Below are 16,679 nucleotides of genomic sequence, written 5' to 3'. Positions count from 1 at the left end.
TATACCTCTAACCTCACACTGCTACACATGCATAATTTAATATTGTTTTATTTTTCATAGTTAGTTTAATCAATTCTTACCAATTGAAACACACACACACACGCACATTGCCCTTGTGTCTGTCTGATTTTCTAACGAAGCCAGCCCTTATAGTTTTATTTTGCAGCTTGCTTTTCCCAGTGTAATACTATGCAAATACTATAGTTTATCATGATTTGCCATGATGTTTTTGATATGCTTGACCACACTTTTGCTATGCTTTATTACACTTTGTTATGAGCTTTCTATGGGAAACCACTCATATTAGCTAAGGATATGTGATTCCTGTTGTAAATGTTTCCCGATCAGTCTTTTATGATATAGTTAACTGAACGAGATGACTTTCAATTAAAGAGAAAATGTTTGTTCAAGTGTATCATATGAATGGTAAACAGCAGTAGGGTATTGAGCATATCCGGAGGTGTTTTAGCCTAACAGTATACAATTAAAATCTGAGCAGACACCAAGACAAGTCTTAAATATTGACTGGACAAAAAAAAAACAAAAAAACAAATGGAAGTAAAATAAAAAAAAGTCCCTTCATCTGAAATGTATATGCATGGTTGGCAGGGATGGGGTTAATTCCTGTGAGAATAATTGGTTCTTTTTTTTTTTTTTTTTAATCTGTGGTGTTGCTGTGTTTGTATATTCTGTCTGTGTTCGGTGAAGGCGAATGCTCAGCATGAACGAAACAGCGCTCATAATTCCATGAAATTCTTGTGACTAAATGTCCTTGGAAATAACTAGTTGAGCTTCTGTTAATTTCATCCCAGTTCAACCTTACAAAATGGGAGCTATTGACAGGGTTGGCTCCACACAACCCTGTAGACAGGCTGGCTGATGGTCAAGGGGGTAAATCAGACACGCAAATGTATTTAAGTGTAGGGTAGCTTTCTTTTCTTAATAACTAACAAAGTAAACGCTATAAGCAAAATACAAAAGAAAAATCACTTTAGTAGGTCTTTCTATCAACAAAAGAAGCTCTTTATAGCAGCTCTGCTTGGCTACGTGAGATATATTCAACTGGCCTGCAGGTTGATTGGTTAATTAGATCATTCTCACACAGCTGGAATAGATGGAGAAGGAACACATTTTAATGCAGGGATAGAGCATTTTAACCATATCCCTGCTGAACTACCAAAAAATGTGATGGGGGACTTCTCCCAGCCACCAACCTGCATGCACAAAATACACAGCAAGGTAAATGCAGCTGTTCAGACTAGCCATTATAATTTGGATCCAGCTTGTTATGCACCATCAAGCACACTAGGGGGCAGTAGTAATGCATTCAGCAACGCAGTTGTACCTCTGTGCTCTCAGAACTTTTTCTTCTTGAAAGTCTTTCAGTAAAATTGTTCCACTTTTAGATTAATTGCCAACCATCACTCTTCGCTCAGGCACAGCCACCTCCAACAATACTATTTATTATGAGACCAGGTTTTAAACAAATTGGCACACAACACATTATACATTGAGAATTATATCCTGTCACAGGACCGGACTCTAACTGCCAGCCTGTTAGCAGACCTTTGTTAATTTATCCGCTTTTCAAATTGCTCAGAATAATTGTTAATTACAATACTTGTGCATTTAGAAAGTGCATCCGATTAAATTGGTAAAATTGTGATGAATCAATCTTTGTATTGTGTTTTAATGGAGTGAAAACCAACATTTTAAAATCCATTTAGAAATCGTATTAGGGTGCTCATAAAATGATTCAGGGGAATAAGACAAATGCCCCCAATATTTAGGAGAACACATTTAATACAATGGACAATGGAATATATACAAATTATATTAGATACATACAAATTATATTAAAGCATATGTATACAATATTTGTCCTCTAGCTTGGTGGAGTTAGTGATTTCAAACCCTGAGGGTAGTGCTTTAGAGAGAAAGAGTGACTACTCCTGAACTATGCTTGACTATGCTTATTTTAAATGGCTCAAAAAACAATTTAACCAAACTTCCCCCTTTTCTGTGTGTGGAAAAATAAGGCCAGATTAAACCGTTTCTTTTTGATTTTTATTTTTTACCTGAGTAAAGAATAAAACCTAAAATCAGGACCCTGAACTTGTTGGTTGGTTATTACTGATATTAGCTACTCAATTGGTTTATTCTCTCTATGGCTTCACATACAGTATACTGCATTTGGATTTGAACACTGTTGTGGTTTAATAAAGTGACTGCTTTCAATACTGGAGGTATATTAATAAATGATGGGCTTGGTTTTGTAATGGCATTTCCAGTACAAGATATTTTTCTCTAATGAATCAAGGTTAAACTGAATAAAAAAAAACTGAATGAAAAATCTTTGTCTAGGTAATTGATATAAATTATTCATACTATATTGTACCATAGTTCTAAGTCAATACACTGTCATGAATTGACTATTAATACTGCTTATCAGGGGCACTTTCAAAGGACACAGTCAGCTGAAAAGAACTTTTTGGATTTCAGTAAACAAAAGGCATGACTTTCATTCATTGTGTATTAGCTCCCTTGTGATCAAAATAATAAACGTTCTTTTCCTTGCTGCATTTTATTTCCAAAGGGACAAATATATATCTGACATTTCACATCTTTAAAAAAAAGATTTTGTTACAAATAAAGTCTCTGAACCTCTACATTACTCTGGACACTAGTAACACCAGTTATCATAAAGTAATTAAACTAGTAAAAGCACAGCCATGTGGTGTGCAGGGTGAGTCATACAGTCAGGAGAATGAAGGTTCGCATCCTGGCTGTGCAAAGTCGCCTGTCTTAGCTGGGGGACTGTTTCTCCTCCTCGCACTACAGCACACCCTGCTGGCCAGGAGCCTTGTGAGCTCAGGAAGATACCTGCAATCCTCTCGAGTTCCTGGGTGTAAAAGAGGAAACTGGCTTAGTCGTGGGATCGGAGGACGCCCACTGAATCTTCAGTTCTCCTGAGGTGTGTATTGCTGCAGTGAGGGGAAAAAAATAATTAGACATTCTAAATTTGGGAGAAAATCGAGGGGAAAATAATTGGGCACACTAAATAAAAATAAATTGATCTGGAAAGGCCATAGTTGCATATCTCTTGTGTAGGAGGATCAAGGTATCAAGGTAAAAAAGCAAGATGTGCATTAGCAGGCAAGGAAAGCAACTCCATCCTGTTTAAACTCTGTACACACCTGTAAACATGTGCATTACTGAAAAAACACACTTACCTTGTATCTGCAATCCATTCAAGATTAAAAGTATCAGCTGAGATATCTACAAATAAAATGTTGTGTGTGTATGTCCGCACACAATTAAAAGGGTACACCCATTTTACCACAGAATAATGGAACCTGCAACTCTGCGCCTAGATTTCACCTTTTGAAATGTTTTATGTTGACTTCAATGGCATTTTGTCAGGGTAATAGTGCTTGGGGCAGGGCAACTTTTCTCTAGTACATTCTGAACACATCTCAATGTCAACTTTCTAACATGCTGTATATTAACAGCGAGTGAGCAAGGACAAAAAGCCTGACCTTTGTTACCAGGCTTTTATTTTCCTTCCAATCAATCTCCCTCTGAAATAGATGAGAACCAACTGAGATCCTGCAGGGTAAACATTGCTGCCCAGTTAAACACAAGAGAGGAGGGGGGACAAAGAGAGACGGGAGAGGAGGTTATCATGAGGGGATTATGTGTTGTGGTGACACAAGCTTATGGTGGCACAGACAGGTCTGTATTGTAGATGTAACAGTCAGGCAGTGTCAAGATATTAGCCTCTGCTGCTCAATAACATTTCGGGGTGGAAACTTCATCTCCCCTTGAGTCCATGACTTGGTGCCTGCAATCAATGAAATTGAACAAACACACTTTAACTGCATTTGTGTTCCTGTGTTTCCTGGCTGTATGAGCCTTCAACAATCTTTCACAAAAAGGTAAACTACAGAACTGATACACTAATCAAGGTACCTCATCTAGAATATTATGTTCAGTTCTGGTCACCTCGTTACAAAAAGGATATTGCTGCTCTAGAAAAAGTACATGTTATGTTTGTAAAAAACACTTTTTTATGATGCATTAGACACAGTCCTACCAATTTACTTGGTGAAATATACAGCTATGGCCAAAGGTTTTGCCTGAGAATTATCTAATTTTGCTTCATAAAATCGAATCAAACCTGCTGAATAATGTTATATTAACATATTGAATTACATACTGCTTTGTAGTTTTCCATACACTGGAAAATGGAAAAATAGTGACATTTCGGAATATAACGTGAAAACACGATTTCTGAAAAGAAGTCACAAATCTTGACATTTAGGGATGCTTTTCTGCCAAAGGCACAGGATCGCTATACGTTTTACTCAAGGGGACAGCGAGGAACAAAGATTGGTACCTGAAAACAGTTCAAGACCATCTCTTCCCTACGGCTCAGAACCATTTTCCTAACAGTGATTTCTACTCCCAAGATGACGGAGCCCCTTGCCATGGAGCTAAACAAGTGAAGACATGGGTAGAAGAAGACAGCATCCATGCCACTGCAATTCCAACCTGGAGATTCACCGGATCTCAATCCTATTGAGAATGTTTGGGGTCTGATAGAACAGGAAATCAGGAAAAGTCAACTATGCACCCGTAACAAACTGAAATCAAGTGTAAAGGCTGCATGGAGGAATCTAAAGGATAACTTGATCAGAAATCATCAGTCTATATACTGTGACAAAACAGCAGGTGGCGGTGCAGCACATTACATGCATGTCAATGGGAAATTAAGGAATAATACTGGTTCTGCCCAAGTACCAGTGTGCAAATGAGGGATAATTGTAGGGGGTTTTGGGGTGGGGCTGAACAGGGTTAGTTTAGCTGCTCTAGAAAGGCCAGCACAGGTACATCACAATAATGCAAGCACTAATACAAAGAGAGACCTAAGTAAACCATACTCAATAAGATACCAGTACAACAATAAAATTATTCCAAACAATTACTATGCATGCATAAATTATATATATTATATATAATTATATATATATATAAATATATATAAAACACAGGCTCCCTTGAGAATGATATGTACAACATATCGAAACGTTGGGCAGCTGGCTCTTTGAGCTAAAATATATATATATATATATATATATATATATATATATATATATATATATATATATATACACACACACACACACACACACACACACACACACACACACACATACTGTAAGGTTTATAAATTAAGGTAACCATGGAATTATTGTTTAGATACAATATGTGCCACTAGTATTAACAGAGATAGGCACTTGATCAGATTACCTGAATCCCCAGAGAGAGCCGTCAGACTGATTCACCGATGGTCCACGATGATCCTGGAGGTATAGAGGCTTCTCTGTCTGTGTCGCCTCCACGCCTGGTATATAACAACATGGGCTTAGGACATATGTGACCAGTCTCTTTTTGTTATCTTACTAATTAGCAATAGAATTTAGCAATTTTGGCTGTTACTCTATTCAAGTGCAACAGACCATTAACCTTTTACAAGGTTATTGTGGTTAATTGTTTACTGTATTTCATCCCATACATTCATCCCCGTCACAGCACCTTAAACCCAAATACAGCAAATTCCAAATTCTACCCAAACAGTTAAAGTAGATGAAAATTGATTTTTTGACCTAGCTTTTGTTTCTTAGCAGTTAGTGAATGAGTAGAAGGAAAACAGAAATGTGCAGTGGCAGATCATGAGCCTGGAACATGAAACGCTGTTTGGTCCAGAGCAGATTTCATTTAGTCCAGATCTGTTCACAGCAGGGTAGGCACTTGAGATTTACTAGCTTATTTAGTAGAGTATCCCTGCGACTGATAATAGAGAATGGAGTCATTTTGAATACACCAGTGAGTCCCATGGAGTCTAACTACAGTACTGGGACCAAACTTTATTCATTCATTTGTTTATTTTTGCCCTTTTTTTTATCCCAGTTTGAACACAAGCCACAAATGTTGTCATAAGGGTGTTAGTTTTCATTTAATTTCTCTAACATTTTAACATTTACATTTTAACATATTGTGAATATTTTTTAACCAATCAAAAAAGCCATCATAAGAAGCCATGCACATTTATTTTATTTATTTTATAAATTACTGCAACGTATAATACTGTATGTGTACAGCCTTTAATTTTCCATTGTACACTACATTTACTGTCATGCTAACACCTACATATATTTTGCCTGCACAGGTTAACCTCTAAATGTTTAGGTATAATTGTCAAAAGTAGAATCTATGAGCAGGAATTGAAAATGAAATGAAACAATAGCTTGCTAACCTAGCTTAGTGTAACACAACATATTGTAACGATCTGTGCATTTGTGTTTCCTGCCCTGTTTCTACTGTAATTCCCGCTCTGTATTACCTGCTGTAACTGTGTTCCTTCGCTCTGTATTTGCCGCTACTGCTTTGTTTACCTCTCTGTGAGTCAGCCTGCTTGTGCATGTTCTGTGTCTCCTCTGTGATTGCTCCTCTCTGTGTGTGTTCCCATTGGTCCGCAGTGTGCGGCTGAGGACCAATGGGATGTGTGTGCCGCTCTGGCCCTGATCTACATACAGGGGTGGATCTAGGGGTATAAGAAGGGTCTGGGCCCAGCATTATGTGTGTTGGTTGCCATGGTTATAAATGAGTTGCTAAAAGAGCTGTGGACTCTGGTGGGTGCTGAGTGAGCATTAACTCACTGACCGTCCATTCGTTGCATAAACGTGAGCACAGGCAACAAGCCACCTGCTTTCTTACCGAAGATGGAACCGCATTACTACTAAAACATTCCCTCCAGGAAACACAAACTGTTGTGTTGATTCCATTTCACTGCGTTCAAAAGCTCCTACTAGTTTATTTATAAAGAACACATTTAGCAACTCTTATTGGTTTACTTGTACATTGTACTTAGTTTAGTTTTTAGTTGTTATCAATAAATGTTATTTAAAGTTTCAAATTATTTTATCTGCTACCCCTTGCTTAACTTCTTGCCACCTGTCCAATTTTAATGCCATTTAATGTCCTAAAAAAGTCAAACATATGTTTGCATTCTGTGTCAGAATTCACCCAGAGTACAAGCTATGTCCTCTCCTACCTCCTCTATCAAAGGAGGCTGTGTGGTCCAGTGGTTAAAGAAAAGGGCTTGTAACCAGGGGGTCCCCGGTTCAAATCCCACCTCAGCCACTGACTCATTGTGTGACCCTGAGCAAGTCACTTAACCTCCTTGTACTCCGTCTTTCGGGTGAGACGTAGTTGTAAGTAACTCTGCAGCTGATGCATAGTTCACACACCCTAGTCTCTGTAAGTCGCCTTGGATAAAGGTGTCTGCTAAATAAACAAATAATAATATCTCACCAATTGGTTGGGTCGGTGTGGGTGCCCATGTGAGTCAGAGGTAATGTACCAGCGGGTGGTTGCAGATGGCCCTTGCTGCCAACCAGGGTGTCCTAGTATATCATACATCTATTCAATAAACATGTTCTTCTTCAACATTGCTGTCCTGCTTTTTGAATGTACAGTAACCATATCCCTACGATTTGAATTTGAAATCCACCACACAGGAGATGGCACTAAACAGCTCTCCAGGAGTCCGGGCAGCCAGGCTTCACTGCAGTGAATACAAGGCAGTGCTTTATCTATATGTTCAGGGATAAATATTTTTAAAGCGCTCTTACTCTCAGTCAATTTGAGAGTAGCATTCTCTATCTCTTTTTAATAATGAGCAGCTAGTATTGCCCTAAAGAAAAAAAACCCTTAAGTCAGGTAGTCGAGATAATAGTACGGTTTCATTCCAGTCATATCCCTGGGGCTTAGTTGAAGCATACTGTATTTCAAGATTATTGGATTTATGGATGTGCAGAAATATCAGCTACATTGCATGAATTAAAATAGCACTTAGTTATATATTTGTTCACATTTTATTTAAATGATTTTTGTAAGGGTTTACATTTGTCAGGCAGGATCACTGTGGACTGAACCACAGAACAAGCACCTACTGGGTTTCCATTGGCCACTTTGTGTCACATCCAGCGCTTCAGATAAGGTTTTGGGTCTGGGAGTAATTTACCCTCTAATTTTAACACTGAGAGTAAAATGTATTTTCAGGGAGTAAAATGCAACATTACCTGGCTTGAAGTCATGATGAGTAATCTCAATAAATACTGTACAATCTTTAATGGTAATGGGGTAGGCATTAAAAAAGAGCCTTCCATTTTAACTGCAATGTTACTTTGAACTCCTGTACAACCATGCGTGTGTTCTACAAGGTTCTTTATTGGCTCGGCGCATTTTTTTTCGAGGTATCACGCTGTCTCTGCAAATTAATGATGTTACTTATATTTTAACATAAAATTATTAAACTCAGGGAACATGTTAAAACTTCAGTATTAAGTCATATAGTTAAATAAAATAAGAAAATGCATTCATAATAACATTATAATAATTCATTTTATTTTATAGGGACCTTTCCGGTTGACAGTGATTCCAGTTAGATTTGTAGCTGGAGTGGGGTGTTTACGCTTCAACCTGTGTAGCTTCAAATTTTTCTTATTCTTACTGTGATTGGCTGCAAAGACAACAGGGCTAGTCAGAGATTGGATAATGTTGTTGGGTTGGTTTTTCTTGTGTGCAGTTTCCTAGTAACTGAAGACATTGTATTCTGGGAGATGCAGTTATTAGTAGAAGTTTTAGGGGAGGCAGACAAGCTCTGCAGCAAAATTGCAATGTGTATTTTTACGCATTCAATTTAAGTTTAGTGCATATTTCTGATTTTTTAATGCATAAAAACGGCAGGTCGCAGCTTATCTGGACCGCTGGTCACATCGCAGTTAGCGGCAGTACACAGGCGTTTGTCTCTTGACTCATCAAGCAGAAAATAAAAACAGAACCAAGCACTACTGATCATCAGCAGATACAAAATGAAAGCTTGGAATTGAAAGAGTGGGATGGAAAACAACGCTTTGTAATGCATCAAAGATACATGATTTGATCTTTACTACAAATGACAAAACACATGTCTTTTAATCGAAGGTACATCCTTAATAATCAAGCGCTGTATGAATTTATACATTTCCCTTCTTAAAAAATATAAGCACAGAAATAGACCTTAATACTGGCATGCTGCTCCCTATCTCTTCTGTTCCAACAGATAGATTACCTGTAGCTAGATAGATTAGATACCTTTCGTGGGTAGATACTGTCAACAGACAGACAGACAGATAGACTGATTGATTGATTGATCCTTGACAGATGGATTGATTGATCCTTGCTGTGAATCAACTGAAGACCCTAGACTTCTTATTTGAGCTTTGTTGCTTGATCATTGACTTTCACTCCTGTCAGTCTCTCCTTGAATCTCGGTGGTATTTGAAGTCTTTACTGTGTTTTTTCTTTGTCACACAGAATCAGGTTTCTATTTGTTTTTGCTGGACGTTAGCTGTGTCTGTTTAGGTGACTGCACTGGACAGTGAAATAAATGCTGTCCTAACGGTTTTAGGTCTGGATCACAAAAAGGAAAAACAAAAATGCAGCCAAGTCATCTATTCTTTTATTAGTCCCAGACTAGGAAACACACTTTGATAGTGGTTTCAATTTATTAAGTTAGAGATCCACTGATCATTACAAGTAGATTATTTCCTTTTGTGATTTTTTTTCAGAAACAATTACATTGTAGATAGAAAGATAGATTTTAAATCTTCAGCATGTACAGAGAATAATCCTTAACTGGAACGTGATTTATCAAATATTCAATAAACAAAAACAATTTCCATTAAAATAAAGTGTGCCCATAGGTCTGGAGGTATTTCCTGTAAAAATAATATAACAACAACATTTGAAAAACACAACTATGCAATCGTTCAGCCAAGGAATACTTTCAAAGAACATTTAAATTTCAATACAAGTTGAAAACTAGAAAGAATAAGAAACAGACAGAAGAAAAGGAAAACGCTGTACCTTTCACAGTTGCCGGTACATATTTAATTGTCTTCAAGACTATTTCAAACATAAGGAATCATTTCACATCAAGAGCTTTTATCCCTCAAATCCTCTGTCCTTGGAGCTGATACAATTAAGTCAATAAATGACCCTACTTTTACTTTTCATTCACATACCTTTGTTTGCATGTTGGGTGAGATGCTGTTAAAAGCTCTATAACCACAAACAGAGACAAGCCTGGCTCCTTTGCAAAGTTCTTTTGCCGCTCACATGTGGGGTGCATAGTCTCTGGTTCATGCCCAGCCCTGTAACACAAACGTACTGAAATAATGTCATTGGTGGGCCACCCAGATATTCGGAGAGTGTTCCTATAGTGACCAGTGAGGGATATTGTTCATGCTAGATTACAACAGTGTGAAGAACTGGGTTAAAACTCCACAGTCAAACATGATTAGTCTGGGGATTGAACTTTTTAAAGCATCAGCTCTCCACTTATCTCTTCCTGTTTTTCTTGGGTGATTCATTATGACCGTCTCAGCTTCTGAGCCAAAATGGAAATCTCATTCATACTCCAATAGCATCTGTAAGTTCTCCTGCTGATCCAGGTCTCCTGTCGAATGGTATTTACAATGCAGTAGTGACAGACAGAATCTTTCCACTTATTTCAACTGATCTATTGTGAATAGTTCCTACATGTCCCAACTATTACAGATCACATTACCAAATGGTGTTTTGATTGTAACGAGCAACTCATTTGTCTTTGTTTCACAGCCACTGATCTGCTTGGCTGTAATGGACACAGTCATTCAGATAGCAATTGTAGCTAACACAATAGTTCTATGTAATTTCTCTGCCATGCTCATACATTCACAATATAGGTCAGAAATGTGTAGTTTTCAAAGAAACACACGTTTTAGCAAACATGCTTTTCATTTTAAAATGATGTCTGATACTACACTAGAGTCACTTTGACACGGAAATGCCGGTACTGAGCCATCTCAGACACATCTCAGAAACTCTTAAACTGACCCCTTTACACAGCACAACATTGCACAATCTATGCCGGTAAAATACCATTATAAGCCACATTCTGAAAGCCTTAACGCTAGTATTTAAATAAGGAGACAACACATCTGTTATTTTAACAAAGCTAGAACCAAACAACTAAGTTATATATTTCAGGTCACTTTAGCAGTCTGTTTATGATCATTATGATGCTAATGTAGCTGCATAATGTGGCGAATCTTTGGACGATTGTGAATTCTGTGGGAGGTTGCAAATTCCTCGATTTCCGATTCTATTATCCGCAGATTTGGACTGCCTCTAATCATGAGACACCAACTTTCAAACCTGTCAGTCACCAGATCGTTCTCATGGCAACGGAAACCTTCAACAAAATCACCCCAAAAAAAAACTTGTTGAAGAAGTGGATTTGGCTGCATTTTCTTTGCTTTTAGTTTGCAGATATATTATACAATATAATAACCTGGTAAGTGCCAAATTGCTGAAGCTTCAGGCACACTGTAGGTCTTGCAATTTATTGTAAAGAAGGTGATACAGTATTGATAAAAGAAATAGATTCCAACTGTTCAGGCAACAGCAGAGAGTGAAAATATGGTGCATGTTTGCTTTATATTATTATTTGCTTATTAAGCAGATGCCTTTATCCAAGGCAACTTACAGAGACTAGGGTGTGTGAACTATGCATCAGCTGCAGAGGCACTTACAACAACGTCTCACCCGAAGGACGGAGCACAAGGAGATTAAGAGACTTGCTCAGGGTCCCACAATGAGTCAGTGGCTGAGCTGGGATTTGATCCGGGGACCTCCTGGTTACTTTGGGAAATGTAGTTCTGAGAGGTCCATGTGGGTACATGGTAAGCCATCTTGAGGCAGGGAATGCAATTTAAAAGTTTTAAAAAGTGGTCAAAATTAAAAAAAAAAAAATTAAAACAATACACACACCTTAAGTAAACAATTGTAGCAACACATGGGAGCATGTAACACAATAAAATAAAAAGGTCCTTATGTACCCTTTAAATGACAATACATGTGAATAATATTATATTGATAATAACCAAAAATGATTTTATCAAGAGCTTGTCCTTATTGACTCCCATTATTCCTTGTCCATGGCTTTTCAGTTTGATGATAATAAGTGTGTGACATTAAAAGCTGCTTGTTATGGATCTGAAATATCACAGTTACCTTACCTAATGTGTTCTTCTGTATAGATTCACTTTATTATTTCATCACGTCGTGGTGACTTTTGAAAACCCAGACGCGTAGCACCACTGTGGCCTCAATGCACTTCTCAGAATCTGGCACACCGACCCCCCTGTCAACACTCTTCTCATGAATGTTTGAAACTCATTTGTTTAATGAGCTATTATCCCCCACTGGGATAACTTCTGGAAAACCACATATTACATTGTGATGAAACTTGGTGTTAACATTATTAAACATAGTCTGTTCTGCCTGTTCATCTGTTCGTATCTTGAGAACACAAAGAGTTATTCTGTAAATCACTATTTCTTTATCTCCTTGGCTCACCCAAATACCACTTTTCATTAACTATTCATTGACATTTATTATTCAGTACCATTCTGTACATACTATTGCTCTACGTCATCTTTTTCGTCATAGTGATTCATTTAGAATTTCGGGGTAGGGGGGGGATGTTACTGACTTACAGTGCTTGTTTTATTACTGCTGTATTTTAGGTGGACTGTAATGTTAGACTCCAGTGTGTCAGGTGTACTTGCAGGTTTGGCTTCTGAAAGCTCTTTTACCCACAGAAGTGCTTTAAATAAACGTGACGACTGAAAAAGAAAACGACAACAAGAATACATTAGTGAAGAGAACACTAACATTTTCCACCCATACCAAGTTGTTGTGGTGCAACAAAAGCTTCTCATGAGAAAAGGAGAATGCAAGTAAATCTTGACACCCCAACTAGAAGTCTTACACAGGGCAGGAACTGGGCTGACTCTACAGCCATCTCTGTTCAAACAATGTACAGTCCTGTGTCTTTCTTTAAACGAAAACCAACAGTAAAAGAACCAATTACTCTGCGCCTGAGTGGGTCAGACAGGCTATACCATGCAGTATGTCAGCCTGTGGGGACAGCCTGACCCACAGGCCTGCGTCTGTCTTATCTTAGTCTGCCTGTCACAGTAAACGTTCAGATATTCCACTGCAAGGTATGCAGTAGCTACGCATGAGAATTCAGTGGCATCAATGGCATTCCTCAAGAGAATGAGGCATAAGGGGTAACAGACACAGTCTAGATTAGAATGTTAGGATAACACATATTAACTCTTGAATACATGTTAAGCAATATTACATTCCAGTATACAAAAACATTCCTATGAAGGAGCGGAATAGAGGAAAGAAGAGACCCAGAGTACAACTGCAATCCAAGATGGCACATACTCAACAATTAAGTTCAACAAGGAAGTTGGCTCTTTTGAGCAAAAACCCAGTATACAAACATATATATTTGATATATCACTGCAGTGTTTTGGATAACTTTGTAATGGTAATGTACTACAAAGTTATTTACTCAGAATCACCATTAGCGCAGTTTTTTTTCTGAAAGAAAATCAATAAATAAAATGGCTATGAAACCAAGATCGAAGGTGAATGTCTGTGTTGTTTATTCCTGGTTTGGTAACTGTATTTGGTGTGTTTTTCATTTCTGAAAGAAATGTGCTAATGACACAACTATACCAGTAAATCACTGAGGGTCTCATTTACGAAAATGCACTAAATTTGGAGTTAGCGCACAGGTAAAGTAGTGAGTCTAACGTGTGTGATAAATCTAAATTTACTGCCCCATTTATTAACAGAGAACACATTAAAATACATGCACAGTATTTGTCTAATTGACATACTGTACCGTGCACGCTACATGTACTGTGAGCGATAATTAAATGTGCACGATAATGTCAGAGACTTACCCGTGACCACCATGATATCAAAAGCCCCAGCAGTCCAAGCATTTCTTTTGGTCAGTAGCTTATTGTGAAAGGTGAAGGTGGCTTATATTGACCGAAAATGAGTGATCGATAGACACAGCACTCAGCAGGGTACAGGCAGAGGCAACGTAAAGTCAAACTGCACTGCTTACCTTTGAATTTTAACATCTATTCCTTGTCTGATGTAAAAAAATAAAATAAAAGCCTTTTTCCTTTCTCCTTTAATGTATATACAAATAAAATCATGCTGTGCAATGGCAAATTTTTCTTTTTGTTCTGCTTACTCGAGAAATATTGATTGATGAGACGTAGCCTCAATTCTCTTCCTTGTCGGCACTGCCACCCTGCAGAGCAGGCTCCATGGATCGGGGTGACAGTGCTATGTGAGTACAATCAATAGCACTCGTCCTGTAAACCTGTCCTCTGTGGGAAATTTAATATAATTCCCTGTGAGCTTTAGCTGGGCTTTTTGTAAATTGCAGTTTATTAAACAGGTTGCAGTTAAAGCCAAATGACATAGTTTACAATAAATAGCTAATATTCTGAAGGAGAGGTGTCAAACATACGGCCCGCAGGGCAGTTTTTGGTGGCCCGCCCAGTAGTTTCTAAAAAAAGGTACATTTCATAGTGGTACTGTTTATTATTTTGCATTTTCACAGCTTGTCAATATATGTTTTTTCCACAGCTGTTAAAAATGTTATATTGGCAGATTTTTCCGTAATTCAACAAATCAAACAAACAAATCTGTTGAATTTATTCATTAACTGAATGAATCAAACTAATCGAGTCAGAAAAAAAGAATCAAACTACACATCACTAGTTTTCAGCCCCAAAAAAGGTTTTAAATAGTGTGCCTATCAGTGGTTAAAGCCTGGTTTCCATATGCACTAATAAATGATCACTTTAATGCGCACACTAACATGAACATCCTTTAGTAAATACCATGTGAATACAGCGCATCTCATTATTCTGTGCTGGATAATACATCAGCATGCATTATCATAAATTCACATACTCAATCTGATTGCCATTGTGTGAAGCACTGCATTTACTGATCGCCATAATATGCTAAGTATCCCACGCGTAATGAATAAAATTGCAATAGTAAATACAGAAATCATTAATGTGCACACTAATTGCAATTATGGTGCACCATAATGTTTAGCGCCCTTTCGTAAATGAGGCCCATAATCTAGTGCAGTGGTTCTCAAACTGGGGGGCGTGGTCTGTATACTAGGGGTGCGTTAGAAGGTTTAGTTTTTTTTAATATACCGTATACATTTTTTTTTACAGCGCACATCTTAAGACTTAAGACTTACAGCGCACATCTTAAGACTTTATTTGGGTTTATTGGCTGTTTTGATGGATCGCCAATAATACTTCCACCAATCAGAAGGTTGCATAGAGTTCGCGTAGCGATCCCGCCCTCTGTCAGACTGGTATATAGAAAATGTTAAAGAAGCGTTGGACAAGAGAAATAATGTGTCAGATATCAAAGTGGATATGAGAATGGCACTGATGAAGGCAATTTGCTTGAAAACATTAAAAGTAGACCGGACATTTCCGTCAATGGATTAAAAAATCTGGAATTGATGATGCAATCAGGGTTTAATTAAGTAATAGCCAAAATGATTTGTGCCAGATGTGTTGAAAGTCTGTAACAAAATGTTTGATTGTTATTATTTGTTTATTTAGCAGACACCTTTATCCAAGGCGACTTACAGAGATTAGGGTGTGTGAACTATGCATCAGCTGCAGAGTCACTTACAATTACTTCTCACCCAAAATACAGAGCACAAGGAGGTTAAGTGACTTGCTCAGGGTCACACAATGAGTCAGTGGCTGAGGTGGGATTTGAACCGGAGACTTCTTGGTCACAAGCCCTTTTCTTTAACCACTGGACCACACAGCCTCCTACCACTGTTATTGTCGATACGTTGTAGGTATGACTTCAGGCATCATGCAGGCATCGCAAAGTCCAGAAACAAAACAAAACATTAAAACGTTTTGCACCATATAAAACTTAGCTGAGTTTGCCAGTGCTTGCTAGTCTATTAACCAGTTTTAAATTATTTGGAAGCAAATAAAAGTATTTTCGTTTCAGCTATTGTTAAACATTTCACACGTGGCAATACTGAGCTTCAATTACTGCATGATACTGTGATCGTTCCACTGTGTTATGTTGAGAACCATAGTTTTAAAACGGAGAGATAGCAAATGCTTATAGTAAAAGTTTACTGGTCAAGTACCACAGACAAGAGGAGAGGGGGCGCGGCCCAAAAAGTTTGAGAACCACTGATCTAGTAGATGTAGGCATTCTGTGAAATATTAGTTTGTTATAGTACTGTACCAAAGAACAAGATGCTTACTATTTTTTGTTTTATAGATTTAACCAAACAAAGGTCCATGTTTAAACAGAAGTCATGTGTTGTGTGCAAGGGTTGTCCCACATATATAAAGTTAGAAAGTTTGTAAACTTTGTATTTTAGTAACTGTTGGAACTGCATTCATTGGCTACCAAGCCACAAAACCCAGTGACAATCTACCAGGGCACAGGGTTAAATGTCTGTTTGCACCATCTTGAGTGAATTTCCTATTGCCCTTGGGACTGGCTTTGTAATTGTTTCTTGTAAAGGTCAGCCAGCCCCACAAGGGAAACATACCTTCACTCCAATCAACTGGGAATTCATTAGATTAGCAATCACTGGAATGCTATGCTGTCAGTGATATGAGGACCAAATG

The sequence above is a fragment of the Acipenser ruthenus genome, chromosome 17 (genome assembly GCF_902713425.1).
Source record: "Acipenser ruthenus chromosome 17, fAciRut3.2 maternal haplotype, whole genome shotgun sequence".
NCBI lineage: Eukaryota > Metazoa > Chordata > Actinopteri > Acipenseriformes > Acipenseridae > Acipenser > Acipenser ruthenus.
The sequence above is the reverse complement of the archived record's forward strand: the minus strand, read 5'-3'. Positions refer to the sequence as shown.